The sequence below is a fragment of the Hylobates moloch genome, unplaced genomic scaffold (assembly GCF_009828535.3).
Source record: "Hylobates moloch isolate HMO894 unplaced genomic scaffold, HMol_V3 SCAFFOLD_11, whole genome shotgun sequence".
Taxonomy (NCBI): Eukaryota; Metazoa; Chordata; class Mammalia; order Primates; family Hylobatidae; genus Hylobates; species Hylobates moloch.
This window is the reverse complement of record NW_026652286.1, coordinates 62,145,240-62,161,593: the sequence shown is the minus strand read 5'-3', so window position 1 is coordinate 62,161,593 and position 16,354 is coordinate 62,145,240. Positions and strand designations below refer to the sequence as shown.

The window sequence follows — 16,354 nt, the reverse complement described above, 5'->3', positions numbered from 1 at the left end:
CACCTTTTTAACAAATTAAAGATTTGTGGCCAGGAAGTGCTGAGCAAGTCTGATCAGCACCATTTTTCCAACACCATGTGCTCACTTCACAGCTGTGTCACATCTTTTGGGAATCCCCACAATCTTTCAAATATTTTAGTTATCACATCTGTTATGATGATCTGTGATCAGTGATTTCTGATGTTACTACTGGAATTGTCTCAGGGTGCTGGAACTCTACGGAAGACAGCAAACATGATGGAAAAATGTTATGTTTGACTGCTTCATTGACTAGTCATTTCCCTCTATACTTCTCTCTTCCAGCCCCCCATTCCCCAAGATACAATAATGAAATTAGGCCACTTCACTCTGCAGTGGCCACCATGTGTTCAAGTGAAAAGAAGCGTGCACATCTGTCACTTCAAATCAAAAGGTAGAAATCATTGAGATTAGTGAAGAAGCCATGTTGGAAGCTAAGACAGGCCAAAGCTAAGCTTCTTGCATCAGCTACCCAAGTTGTGAATGCAAAGAAAAAGTTCTTGAAGGAAGTTATAGGTGCTACTCCAGTGAACACATGAATGATTTTTAAAAAACAAAACAGACTTTTTACTGATACAGAGAAAGTCTGCGTGGTCTGCATAGAAGATCAAACCAGCCCCAACCTTCCCTTGAGACAAAGCCTAATCCTGAGAAAGGCCCTAAATCTCTTCAATTCTATGGAGGAGAAGAGAGGTGAGGAAGTTGCAGAAGAAATGTTTGAAGCTGGCAGAGGTTGGTACATGAGCTTCTAGGAAAACAGCCATATCTGTGACATTAAAGTGGGAAGTGTGCTGTAAAAATGGGAAAAAAAGCCTACATGATAGCACATCTGTTACAGCATGATTAAGACCTTCTTGTTGGTAGGCCAGGAGGTAATGGTCACCATTTGTGTCCATATTCTCCTAGACTGAGCATGGAGAAATCTGTAATAGTAGCTGGAGAGGTGTAGGTTGTGTGTTCAAGGGAAAAAAGAGTGATTTTGAGGGAACACATAGCTTGCCTCAGCTATGTCAGATTTCTCTCCTATACGGGTTTGTTGATGCCTGCTGAGGTGTGACTTCTGGCAAAATGTTTTCCCACATTCCTTACATTCATAAGGTTTTTCTCCTGTGTGTGTTCTCTGATGTATACTGAGGCCTGACTTCTGGAAGAAAGATTTCCTACATTCATTACATCTAAAGGGCTTTCCCCTGTGTGAGTTCTGTGACGTACAGAGTTTTGACTTCTGGGAGAAGGTTTTCCTACATTCCTTATATTCAAATGGCTTCTCACCTGTGTGAGTTCTCTGATGTAAGGTGAGAACTGTCTTATGGTAAATTTTCCTACATTCATCACATTCATAGGGTTTCTCTCCTGAGTGAGTTCTCTGATGCATATTGAGGTTTGACTTATGACAAAAGGTTTTCCCACACTCATTACATTGGTAAGGTTTTCCTCTGGTATGGGTTCTATGATGTACAGTGAGGATTGACTTCTGACTGAAGATTTTTCCACATTCGCTACATTCATAGGGTTTCTCCCCTGTGTGAATACCTTGATGATTCTGAAGATTTGCCTTCTGATGAAAGGATTTTCCACATTCATTACATTCATAGGGCTTTTCCCCAGTGGGAGTTCTCTGACGTATAATAAGGTGTGATTTCTGACAAAACGTTTTTCCACGTTCATTACATCCATACGTTTTTTTCCCCTGTGTGAGTTCTCCAACATACAGTGAGGAATGACTTGTGATGAAAGATGTTTCCACATTCATTACATATGTAAGGTTTCTACCCAGTGTGAGTTCCCTGAGGGATACTGAGATTTGACTTCTGATGAAAGGTTTTTCCACATTCATTACGTTCATAGGGTCTTTCCCCTGTGTGGGTTCTCTTGTGTATCCCAAGGTTTAACTTATTGATTAAGGTTTTCTCACATTCATTGCATTCATAGGGTTTTTTGGCCAGCATGAGTTCTCTGATGTATAGTTAGGAATGACTTACAGTACAAGGATTTTCCACATTCATTACATTCATAGGGTTTTTCCCCTGTGTGAGTTCTGTGATGTACTGTAAGGTATGACTTGTGGCTATATGTTTTTCCACATTCGTTACATGCATATGGTTTTTCCCCAGTATGAGTTCTCTGATGGACAGTGAGGAATGACTTACGGTGAAAAGTTTTCCCACATTCATTGCAATCATAGGGTTTTTCCCCTATGTGTGTTCTCTGATGTATCCTGAGGTTTGACTTATTAATAAAGGGTTTTCCACACTCATTACATTCATAGAGTTTTTCCCTCATGTGTGTTTTCTGATGGACAGTAAGCCTTGACTTATGGCTAAATGCTTTTTCACAATGGTCACATGCAGAGGGCTTTCCCCTTGTGTGAGTTCAATGATGTATTGTGAGGTACGACTTCTGGCTAAAAGTTTTTCCATTCACTACACTGATAGGGCTTTTCCCCTGAGTGAGTTCTGTGATGTAAAGTGAGAAGTGATTTACGGTGAAAAGTTTTTCCACATTCAATACATTTGTAGTCTTTATCCCCTGTGTGAGTTCTCTGATGTAAAGTGAGAAATGACTTATGGTAAAAGGTTTTTCCACATTCATTGCATCCATAGGGCTTTTCACCTGTGTGAATTCTCTGATGGATACTGAGGCTGGACTTATAGCTGAACAATTTTCACAACAGTTACAGGCATAAGGTTTTTCCACAACAGGCATCTTGTGCTGTATCATAAAGTCTGATTTGATAATGGAAGTTTTCTCACATTCAACATATTCATAGGGTTTCTCTCCTGTGTGTATTTGCTGATGTATAGTGAAGTCAGACTTTCTACAGCAAGTTGGCTGTCCTACCTGAGGTATCCCTTGGACAATAACACCTGAGTTATTACAGCCTTTCTCATATTCATTATATTTACCAAAGGTCTGTCCTATATGAATTCTCTTATGTATAAAAAACATTGCCTCTGTGTTGAAGGTTTTCCCTTGTTCATTACATTGAAAAGGCTGCAGCACAGTTTGAATCTTGTGATGCTGAGTAAGATGTTCATGATGTCTATGAGATCTCCTGGTTATATCAGGGACATAAGGCTTCTCTGCAGACTGTGTCTCACCAGGCTTAATAGGGAAAAGCACGTTCTGGCAAACATTAAACTGCCCAGGCTTCATTCCTGAACTGTTTCCATTATTTATAATCAGATTTAAAACATGGTTTGAGTTCAAATTAAATGATTTTCCTAATTCAACTCTCTCCTGAGTTGATGTGTTGCTGTTGGTGATTACAATTTGCCAGAAAAATCTATCATGACTTTCATGGCTCCTTTCAATGAGGTCATCAATGATCTGGACAGCTGAAATGAGAAAAAGGTATCCATGAACCACACATGAGCATGTCTTACAGAACGCTTGTGTGAAGGTAAAAAAAAAATACTTTCTATCCCAGTGGAGTAAGATTTGATAAAAATTAATAATAGGTGTTGGTTTTATATGCATATTGTTCCTGTTCCTACTGACATAATGTAATAAATCAGTATATTTCCTGATGTTCAATTGAGTTTTTCTTTGCATTTTGAAGTTTTCCTGTTCTTTTTTTCACAATTATTTGGTAATAATATGCATCTACTTCCTACTCATAGGTTTTAATAAGTGCTCATTATCTGTCATTTGTTTTCTCTCTTTTTTTCTATTTATTCATATAACAATAGTGGCTGTTTTAATAGGTGTTATTTTTTCATTATTCTTCTTTGAAGATAGCCAGTTTTTCCTGGGTCAGCAACTGGCAGGTACAGGACACGGCCATTTTTCTGTTTCCTAAGCATGGAAGTAGCTTTTGGACAGGAGTTTGCCTATATGTTAACTTTCACTCCTCCCTGAGAATGGTTATGTGTCTGGAGGTTTTCCAAGCAGAAAATCTCTTATTCCCCATGTTAAACAAAAACAGATCCTGGCAAATTCTTACTTAAACATGACACCCCCTGCTTCCCAGCACCATAATAAGCACAGAAGCTCCAGTCAAAAAACCACACTGGTGATCTGAAGGATTGGTTCTGCAACTCAGGTTGTGCCCATCATCTTTGAAAAGTGGATTTCTTGTTCCTTCTGAGATCAACAGCCCTGCCCCTCTCCACTAACACACCCCGTTTAATAATTCACTATTTTTGAAGGGTTTTATTTTGTGTTTTGGAGTTTCAGACGTCACACAGTTTTATATAAAAATGAAGTTTCCTGTACATTTCTCATCTTCAAATGGTAACTATAAACTCCACTCTCAAACGAAAATCTGAGCCCTTCAATAGGAAATAATTGGTTTCTTTGGACTTGAGACCCAGAATCTTCTGGTTCTCCTCCCAAGTGCAGCACCACCCCTATCCAGGCCCCTATGATGAGTCCTCCTCAACTTCATAATTTCTTTCTGAGACAGGATATTACTCTGTTACCCAGGCTGGAGTGCAGTGTTGTTATCATAGCTCACTGAAACTTCAAACTCCTGAGCTGAAGCAATCCTTCCACCCTAGCCTCCCAAGTATAAAAACTAGGATTACAAACCCATGTCACCATACTCAGCTGCTATGTTTTTTTTGTAGGTGGGGGTCTACCAGGATCACATAAGGCCAGAATTTTGAGACCAGCCTGGGCAATAGAACAAGACCTCATCTCCACAAACAATAAAAAATTAGCTGTGTGTGTTGGCATACACCTGTAGTCCTAGCTACTTGAGAGGCTAGGGTGTGAGGAACACTTGAGCCCAGGAGTTCATCGTTACAGTGAACTACAATCATGTCACTGCACTTCAATCTGAGAAACAGAGTGAGTACCAACTGTTTAATTAAAAAACAAGAAGAATACAGCTACAGCTTAAAAAGAAACACTATTTTCATCATCACTGTTATAATGACTGATTCTTAAAAACTGCTTAAGATACATTCAAAGGATAAATAAATGCATGAATGTCCAAAAAAAGTTTTTAAGATACTACATCAGAATAGAGGAAAAGGGGGAAATAGAGAAAATAAATAGCAAAGAAAAAGGCCTAAGTAGAGGATGGCAGGGATTGGATTTGGGGTAAATAGAAGATACTCAGAAAAATAAGAGACTGGGATATATGCATGAGAGCTACCCCTTTGGACTATATAATGCACATTTAATGCAGACCAACAGTCTTCAGGTGGTGGGAAAAAAGTGGTGAAAACAAGATAACACTACAAAAATCTGCTGGGCATCACTCCTCCAGGCCTCTCTGCCCAGTATTCACTGACTGACCTGAAAGTCTCAGGTTTGGGGCTTCTTGTAGTATCCATGGCTCTGCTCCTTGCTCTAGCTTGAAGATCATCTCAGATTTGGTAATTCAATGCCCTGGTAATGAGAAAAAATGGAAGACTTTGTCAAACCACTAAGTCAAATCCTTTTCAGAATGACAACAGCTGGGCTTCAGGGACTGTGCAATGAAGGAGCCAATTTGAATATTTCATTACAGAGTAATGACACATTTTTCATCAACAGGAATCTTACAAGTAAATATTATTATACCTTAAAAGGGTTCCTATATTTACCAACAACAGAACACATTCCTGGGAGTTATTGGGAAATTTCACTCACCCAATGATACCAGGCTGCTGTAGGTCTCCAGTATCACGTCCCTGTACAGGGTCCCCTGAGCATCATCCAGGTCCTGCCACTCCTCCCAGGTAAAGTGCACAGCTACCTCCTCAAAGGACACCAACTCCTGTAATGATACCAGGCTGTTGTAGGTCTCCAATATCACGTCCCTGTACAGGGTCCTCTGAGCATCATCCAGGTCCTGCCACTCCTCCCAGGTGAAGTGCACAGCCACATCTTCAAAGGACACCAACCCCTGTAATGACACATTTTTCCTCAAGTCAAAGCATCAGCCCATGGTCAAAAGAACAAGAATCTAGGAATTCACTCTTTTGTGTGTCCATGTGTCTTATATGTATTCTACATAAGATGTAGTTTGTTTTGTACTGTTTATGGTGGGAGAAGGAGTAATCACAGTAGAAATATGCTTCCACTGTAATAACTTATGAATTAATAAAATTATATTACACAGTTCACCTTATAGACCTAGAACCACCCTTGTTGCTAGGGATAAAAGTATAAACAAAATGCAAGACCCTCTCTCTACAAAAATAATTTAAAAAATAGGCATAATGCTGCATGCCTGTAGTCCTGGCTACTCTGGAAGCTGAGGCTGAAGGATTGCTCGAGCCCAGGAATTTGACAGTGCAGTGAGTTATGATCACACCACTGCACTCCAGCCTGGCCAACAGAGACCCTATCTCTCAAAAAAAAAGAGGAATAAAATTCTATTCCTCAAAGGAGCTCATGATCTGGTTATGAATATGTAAGTATAAACACATACTGGGAATAACGTTTAGGTGAACTCATTGAGATACAAGCTCTATGCAGACTAACAGAAGAGAGAAGGAGAAAATAAATATTTTTATTTTGCATCATGGGGTTCCACTTTACTGAAAAATCAGGTGTTTGGCTCTTCCACATGAACCACGAATTCTCATGCCTATGAGAAAGTATCAGACGTCTACTCACAAAGGCAAAGAGAACACACACCACTTTAATGGAACTCTGGACAGCACCATGCCTAGATGAATGATTCTGGGCAGTGAGGAAAGCTAAATGCAATATTTAAGGAATTGATTATGCAGTGATTCTGCATTTAAATATTTGACATAATTTTAAAAATTCTTATGCACCTATCGTTTTTACATTATATTACTTCCTCAGTATCCATGGGGACTGATTGCAAGATACCCCCAGATACCAAAATCCACAGATTGGATAATTCTCTTATATAAACTAGTCTCATATTTGCATATAACTTATGCACATCCTCCTGTATACAGTCATGAGCTGCATAATAACATTTCAGTCAATGATGAAACATGTATATCACAATAGTCCCATAAGATGATGATGAAACATACACAGAAACCTGATATTGGCATTGCAGATGAAGTGCAGAAAATGATAGTCAATAATGGCTCTGAGCCATCTGGTTATCCAGATACCAAAAGCATATAAATAAAAATATACATATCATATAGGTTTTTGTAACACTATGATTTTCACAAAAAAAATGAAATTACCTAAAGATGTATTTCTCAGAAAGTAATCCCATCAGTAAGCCATGCACGACTGAACTTTATATCTTTAGATTACATATAATACTGAAGACAATGTAATGCTACATAAATGGCTGTTATACTGTACTGTTTAGGAAATAATGACAAGAAAAATTTCTGTAGATGCTCTGCACAGAGACAACCATCTATGTTTGTGGGAATATTTTCAATCTGAAGTTGGCTGAATCCACAGATGCAAAACCTATGGATACAAAAGGGTGAGTACACTTAATTAAAAGCATATACACTGGCATTTCAAAATTTCCTTTCTACGGGACAAAAATTGCTGTATCCACCCAGGGTGCACACAGCCACTTCACAAGCAGATGTAAATAAGGAGATCCAGTAAGGACAGAAAAGTTACATGACAATATTGGCATTTTAACAGCCATCCCTGAGAAAGAAAATGGGAAAGGGCCTAAGGGAAAGCCAGAAGAGAGTAAAGAGGAAGACAGATGACCACCTACATCAGGACATGGAGTGTAAGAATACACAACAGGGAAGCATTTCTCAAAAGGAAAAAAATGTAGAAACAGGATTTGGTACCAATTTGCTGTACAGTGGGTAAAAAGGGGAGTTTTGTTTCCAGGTTATCTGCCATGATCCAGCTAGTTTGGTACTGATGTTGTGAAGTGAAATTTGCAAAAAATAAAGGAATATGATAACCAGAAGTGACACAGACTTGGATATATCATGTGTGAAACATCTGAGTTTCCATGCGTGGGAATGTCCAACTGGCAATTGGGAATATGGCTCCAGTGGTTCAGAAGAGAGATCAAAACTAAAGATAAAGATTTGGAAATTACCAGAATTTCAATCGTACCTGAATCCATCAGACCAAATGAAAATAAGAGAATGAAAGAATAAAAGAAACAAGTACAGAATCTACAGAAACACTAACATTTACACAGGAAGAGAAATAGACCATGAAGACCAAGAAGGAATTTCCTGAGTTTATTCCACGAATAAAGAAAAGTTCAATATTCAGAAGTCAACTAATATAATTCATCATGATAATAGTCCTGTGGAAAAAAATCCTTTAACTGTGCACATAGGCATTGAGAAGATAGTTTTAGAAACACATTCCAGGTTCCTATTTCTGCATGTAAGAAGCTTGGAAGTAATCAATAATTACTTTACAATAATTAATTTTAATTACAAACTTAACAACAAATTAATATGACACAATGAACCTTAACGACAAACAAAAAGCTGAAGAGACTAAAAAATCAACAATTCTTTCTAGATTTGAAACTCAGGGGAGGACACAGGGCAAACCACTGTCCCCAGGATTGCAGAGACAGAGAAGTGAATATAGGACTTAATGGCTTACAGGAAAATGGACTCACTACTGAAACCAACTTTGGAACCAGTGCTGGAGTAAAAAAACTCAAACCGTAACTGGTGAATGGCTGGAGGATCCACGTGGACAAGTCTAAGTGGTAAAAACTAAAAAGAGAGTTATTGTGGGATGGGGGCACAATACTGTAAAATTGTCTCATGGAGCTTCATCAGTCTCCTGTGACAAATACCTGAGAAAATTCCCCTCCTGCTTCAAGCTTTCAGAAGGAAAAAGGAAACCATTTCGAAATATGCCAGAGCACCCAGTTCTTAACAAGGCTTGTCCACAGGAGAAACTACTTAACTTCAGCCTAATCTGCTCTAGTATAATCAGAGACTAAGCTAGGGGAAGGGAATTATCCCCTTCCACTGCAACCGATTCTAGTCATGTTCCATCTAACGTAGAAAATTAATTAAACAGAGGAACACTTCTGAGGTTCACAGTATAGATCCAATCAGCATTCCAGAACACGGCTGCTGGGGTCTGCGTGTTTGTCGCTCACATACGATACCAAACACTGCTCCTGAGGTCTGAATGTTTCTCCCTCACATAGGATTCCAGAACACTGCTACGAGGGTCTCTTTGTCCATCACATAGGATTCCAGAACACTGCTGCAGGGGTCTGAATGTTTGTCCCTCACATAGGATTCCAGAACACTGCTGCTGGGGTCTGAATGTCTGTCCCTCACATAGAATTCCAGAACACTGCTATGAGGGTCGGAATCTTTGTCCCTCACATAGGATTCCAGAACACTGCTGCTGGGGTCCGAATGTCTGTCCCTCACATAGAATTCCAGAACACTGATACGAGGGTCTGAATGTTTGTCCCTCACATAGGATTCCAGAACACTGCTGCTGGGGTCTGAATGTTTCTCCCTCACATAGGATTCCAGAACACTGCTACTGTGATCTGAGTGTCTGGCCCTCACATAGGATTCCACAACACTACTGCAAGAGTCTCAATGTTTGTCCCTCACATAGGATTCCAGAACACTGATGTAATGATCTGAATGTTTGTCACTCACATAGAATTCCAGAACACTGCTGCTGTACTCTCAATGTCCATCACATACGATTCCAGAAGACTGCTGCTGGGGTCTGAATGTTTCTTTCTCACATAGGATTCCAGAACACTGCTGCCATGGTCTGAAGGTTTGTCCCTCACAGGGGATTTCAGAACACTGCTACTGGGGTCTAAATGTTTGTCTCTCACCTAGGATTCCAGAACACTGCTGCTGGGATCTGAATGTCTGTCCCTCACATAGAAGTCCAGAACACTGCTGCAAGGGTCTGAATGTTTCTCCCTCACATAGGATTCCAGAACACTGCTGTAAGGGTCTAAATGTCTGTCCCTCACATAGGATTCCAGAACATTTCTACAAGGTTCTGAATATTGGTCCATTACATAGGATTCCAGAACACTGCTAATGTGATCTGTGTTTGGCCCTCACATAGGATTCCAGAACACTGCTGTGAGAGTCTAAATGTCTGTTCCTCACATAGGATTCCAGAACACTGTTAGGAGATTCTGAATGTTTGTCGATTAGATAGGATTCCAGAACGCTGCTGCCATGATCTGAATGTTTGTCCCTCACGTAGGATTCCAGAACACCGCTGCCATGGTCAGAATGTTTGTCCCTCACATAGGATTCCAGAACACTGCTGCTGTCGTCTGAATGTTTGTCCCTCACATAAGATTCCAGAACACTGTTCCTGGGGTCTGAATATTAGTCCCTCACATAGAATTGCAGAACACTAATGCAATGATCTGAATGATTGTCATGTAGGATTCCAGAACACTGCTGCTGGGATCTGAGTGTCCCTCACATAGCATTCCAGAACACTGCTGCTGGGTTATGAATGTTTTTCCCTCACTTAGAATTCCAGAACACTAATGCAACAATCTGAATGATGGTCCCTCATGTAGGATTCCAGAACATTGCTGCTGGGGTCTGAATGCTTGTCCCTCACATAGGATTCCAGAACACTTCTGCTGTGGTCTGAATGTTTGTCCCTCACATAAGATTCCAGAACACTGCTAGAAGGGTCTGAATGTTTGCCCATCAGGTAGGATTCCAGAACACGGCTGCTGTGGTCTGAAAGTTTTTCCCTCACATAGGATTCCAGAACACTGCTACGAGGGTCTGAATGTTTGTCCATCACATAGGATTCCATAACACGGCTGCTGTGGTCTGAATGCTTTTCCCTCACATAGTATCCCAGAACACTAATGCAATGATCTGAATGTTTGTCCTTCTTTAGGGAAAAGAGAGATCAGACTGTTACTGTGTCTATGTAGAAAGGGAAGACATAAGAGACTCCATTTTGAAAAAGACCTGTATTTTAAACAATTGCTTTGCTGAGATGTTGTTAATTTGTAGCTTCGCCCCAGCCAGTTTGACCCAGCCACTTTGACCCAATCTGGAGCTCACAAAAACATGTGTTGTATGAAATCAAAGTTTAAGGGATCTAGGGCTATGCAGGAGGTGCCTTGTTAAAAAAATGTTTACAAGCAGTATACTTGGTAAAAGTCATTGCCAATCTCTAGTCTCAATAAACCAGGTGCACAATGCACTGTGGAAAGCCACAGGGACCTCTGCCCTTAAAAGCGGGGTATTGTCCACGGTTTCTCCCCATGTGATAGTCTGAAATATGGCCTCGTGGGATGAGAAAGACCTGACTGTCCCCCAGCCCAACACCCATAATAGGTCTGTGCTGAGGTGGATTAGTAAAAGAGGAAAGCCTCTTGCATTTGAGATAGAGGAATTCCACTGTCTCCTGCCTGCCCCTGGGAACTGAATGTCTTGGTATAAAACCCAATTGTACATGTGTTCAATACTGAGATAGGAGAAAAACCACCCTATGGTGGGAGGTGAGACATGTTTGTAGTAATGCTGCCTTGTGATTCTTTACTCCGCTGAGATGTTTGGGTGGAGAGAGACATAAATCTGGCCCACGTGCACGTCTAGGCATAGTACCTTCCCTTGAACTTAATTATGCTATAGATTCTTTCGCTCACATGTTTTTTACTTACCTTCTCCTTATTATCACCCTGCTCTCTTACTACATTCCTTTTTGCTAAAATAATAAAAATAATAATCAATAAAAACAGGGAACTCAGAGGCTGGTGCCAGTGCAGGTCCTTGGTATGCTGAGCGCCAGTCCCCTGGACCCACTGTTGTTTCTCTATACTTTGTCTCTGTGTCTTATTGCTTTTCTCAGTCTCTCGTCCTAACCAGCTAGAAATACCCACAGGTGTGGAGGGGCAGGCCACCCCTTCACCCTCAGATAGGATTCCAGAACACTGATTCCAGGGTCTGAATATTTATACCTCACGTAGGATTCCAGAACACTGCTGCTGGGGTCCGAGTGTTTGTCCCACACATAGGATTCCAGAACACTGCTGCTGTGGTCGGTTTTTTTTTCTGTCTATTTAAAATTACTTTATTTATATTTATTTTTAATTGACATATGACATTGCATGTTTTTGTAATGTAAAATGTGAGGGACAAATATTCAGACCAATGCAGTAGCGTTCTGGAATCCTATATGAGGGACAAACATTGAGACTCTCACAGTAGTGTTCTGGAGCCCTATCTGAGGGACAAACATTCAGACCCAGCAGCAGTGTTCTGGAATCCTACGTGAGGGACCATCATTCAGATCATTGCATTAGTGTTCTGCAATCCTATGTGAGGGACAAACATTCAGACCCCAGCAGCAGTGTTCTGGAATCCTATGTGAGGGATCATCATTCAGATCATTGCATTAGTGTTCTGGAATTCTAAGTGAGGGAAAAACATTCATAACCCAGCAGCAGTGTTCTGGAATGCTATGTGAGGGACAAACATTCAGACCCCAGCAACAGTGTTCTGGAATCCTACATGAGGGACAATCATTCAGATCATTGTATTAGTGTTCTGCAATCCTATGTGAGGGACAAATATTTAGACCAAGCAGCAGTGTTCTGGAAGCCTACGTGAGGGAGAAAGTGTGTATTCATTCTGAAAAGGTCAAATCTAGCTAATTAACAAATACATAAGCTCACATAGTTATCATTTTTCTGGTGAATACACATAACTTTCTATTTCTCAGGAATACAATATATCATCATCAATTACAATCAACTTGGTCTACAATAAGTCTCCTGAAATTTATTCCTTCTATCTAAGTATGTATCCTCTGATTAACATAACTGAAACTCCCCTTGAGCTCTAGCTCTGATACCCTACCATTGTACTTTGTACTTCTATGACATCAACTTTTTTACATACCAGTAAATGTGATTTTCATTTGCATTTCTCTGATGGCGAGTGATGATGACCATTTTTTCGCGTGTCTATTGGCTGCATAAATGTCTTCTTTTCATAAGTGTCTGTTCATATCCTGCACCCACTTTTTGATGAGGTTTTTTCTTGTAAATTTGTTTGAGTTTTTTGTAGATTCTGGATATTAGCCCTTTGTCAGATGAGTAGATTGCAAAAATTTTCTCCTATTCTGCAAGTTGCATGTTCACTCTGATGTCTTTTGCTGCACAGAAGCTCTTTAGTTTAATTAGAACCCATTTGTCAATTTTGGCTTTTGTTGCCATCGCTTTTGGTGTCTTAGACATGAAGTCCTTGCCCATGCCTATGTCCTGAATGGTATTGCCTAGGTTTTCTTCTATGGTTTTTATGGTTTTAGGTCTAACATTTAAGTCTTTAATCCATCTTGAATTAATTTTTGTATAAGGTGTAAGGAAGGGATCCAGTTTCAGCTTTCTACATATGGCTAGCCAGTTTTCCAAGCACCATTTGTTAAATAAGGAATCTTTCCCCATTTCTTTTGTCAGATTTGTCAAAGACCAGATAGTTTTAGATGTGTGGTATAATTTTGAGGGCTCTATTCTGTTCCATTGGTCTATATCTCTGTTTTGGTACCAGTACCATGCTGTTTTGGTTACTGTAGCCTTGTAGAATAGTTTGAAGTCAGGTAGCATGATGCCTCCAGCTTTGTTCTTTTGGCTTAGGATTGACTTGGCAATGCAGGCTCTTTTTTGGTTCCATATGAATTTTAAAGTAGTTTTTTTCTAATTCTGTGAAGAAAATCATTGATCGCTTGATGGGGTTGGCATTGAATCTATAAATTACCTTGGGCAGTATGGCCATTTTCACGATATTGATTCTTCCTATCCATGAGCATGGAATGTTCTTCCATTGATTTGTGTCCTCTTTTATTTTTTTGAGTGGTGGTTTCTAGTTCTCCTTGAAGAGGTCCTTCACATCCCTTGTAAGTTGGATTCCTAACTAATTTATTCTCTTTGAAGCAATTGTGAATGGGAGTTCACTCATGATTTGGCTGTCTATTATTGGTGTATAAGAATGCTTGTGATTTTTGCACATTGATTTTGTATCCTGAGACTTCACTGAATTTGCTTATCAGCCTAAGGAGATTTTGCTCTGAGATGATCGAGTTTTCTAGATATACAAACATGTCATCTGCCAACAGGGAAAGTTTGACTTCCAAGCAATAAGTAAGATCAGAGCAGAACTTAAAAACCGAAAACCCTTCAAAAAAAATCAATGAATCTTGGAGCTGGATTTTTGAAAAGATCAACAAAATTGATAGACTGCCAGCAAGACTAATAAAGAATGAAAGAGAGAAGAATCAAATAGGTGCAATAAAAAATGATAAAGGGGATAGCACCACTGATCACACAGAAATGCAAACTACCATAAGGGAGTACTCTAAACACCTCTACTCAAATAAACTAGAAAATCTAGAAGAAATGCATAAATTCCTCAACACATAAACCCTCCCAAGACTAAACCAAGAAGAAGTTGAATCTCCTGATAGACCAATAACAGGTGCTGAAATTGAGGTAATAATAGATTACCAACCAAAAAAAGTTCACGACCAGATGGAATCACAGCTGAATTCTACCAGAGGTACAAGGAGAAGCTGGTACCATTCCTTCTGAAACTATTCCAATCAATAGAAAAAGAGAGAATCCTCCCTAACTCATTTTATGAGGCCAGCATCATCCTGATACCAAAGCCTGGAGGAGACAAAACCAAAAAAGAGAATTTTAGACCAATATCCCTAATGAACATCAATGCAAAAATGCTCAATAAAATACTTGCAAACCCAATCCAGCAGCACATCGAAAAGTTTATTCACATTGATCAAGATGGCTTCATCCCTGGGATGCAAGCCTGGTTCAACATATGCAAATCAATAAACGTAATCCATCATATAAACAGAATCAAAGACAGAAACCACATGATTATCTCAATACATGCAGAAAAGGCCTTCGACAAAATTCAATAGCCTTTCATGCTAAATCTCTCAATGAGTTAGGTATTGATGGGACGTATCTAAAAATATTAAGAGCTATCTATTTCAAACCCACAGCCAATATCATACTGAATGGGCAAAAACTGGAAGCATTCCCTTTGAAAACTGGCACAAGAGAGGGATGCCCTCTCTCATCACCCCTATTCAACATAATGTTGGAAGTTCTGGCCAGGGCTGTCAGGAAGGAGAAAGAAATAAAGGGTATTCAATTAGGAAAAAAGGAGGTCAAATTGTCCATGTTTGCAGGGGTCTGTTTGCCCTAACATAAGATTCTAGAACACTACTGCTGTGGTCTAAGTGTTTGTCCCTCACATTGGATTCCAGAACACTGCTTCTGTGGTCTGTTTGTCCCTCACGTAGGATTCCAGAACACTGCTACAAGGGTCTGAATGTTTGTCCATCACACAGGATTCCAGAACACTGCTGCTAGGGTCTGAATGATTTTCCCACACATAGGATTCCAAAACACTGCTAGGAGGGTCTGTTTGTCCCTGGCACAGGATTCCAGAAAACTGCAGTGAGGGTTTGAATGTTTGTCCCTGATATAGGATTACATAATAATCCTGCTGTGGCCTGAAGGTTTGTCCCTCATATAGGATTCCAGAACACTGCTAAGAGGGTCTGAATGACTGTCACATAGAATTCCAGAACACTACTGCTGGGTTCTGAATGTTTGTCCCTCACACAGGAATCCACAACACTGCTGCTGTGGTCTGAATGTTCATTCCTCACATAGGATTCCAGAACATTGCTATGAGGGTCTGAATATTTGTCCCTCACACAGGATTCCAGAACATTCCTGCCGTGGTCTGAAAGTTTGTCCCTCACATATGATTCCAGAACACTGCTGCTGGGTTCTGAGTGTTTCTCCCTCACATAGGATTCCAGAACACTGCCACGAGGGTCTGAATGTTTGTCCCTCAATAGGACTCCATAATACTGCTGGTGGACTCTGAATGTTTGTTCCTCACATAGGATTCCAGAACAATCCTGCTGTGGTCTGAATGTTTGTTCCGCACATAGGATTACAAAACACTCCTGCTGTGGTCAGAATGTTTATCCCTCACATAGGATTCCAAAACACTCCTGCTGTGGTCAGAATGTTTATCCCTCACATAGGATTCCAGAACAGTGCTGTTGCATTCTGAGTGTTTGTCACTCATGTAGGACTGCAGGACACTGCTACGAGGGTCTGGATATTTGCCCCTCATGTAGGATTCCAGAACACTGCTGCTGGGGTCTGAATCGTTGTCCCTCACAAATGATTCCAGAACACTGATACGAGGGTCTGAATGTTTGTCCCTCACATAGGATTCCAGAATACTCCTACTGTGGTCTGATTGTTTGTCCCTCACAAAGGATTCCAGAACACTCCTGCTGTGGTCTGAATGTTTGGCCCTCAAATGGGATTCCAGAACGCAGCTGCTGGCTTCTGAGTGTTTGTCCCTCACATAGGATTCCAGAACACTCCTGCTGTGGTTTCAATGTTTTTTGCTCACAAAGGATTCCA

At 40.3% G+C, this 16,354-nt stretch overlaps 1 pseudogene; it reads right to left on the bottom strand.

Annotated features, from left to right (window-relative positions):
• Positions 1 to 976: 976 nt before the first annotated feature.
• Positions 977 to 16,055, bottom strand: LOC116476175 (zinc finger protein 717-like; annotated as a pseudogene).
• Positions 16,056 to 16,354: the final 299 nt, after the last annotated feature.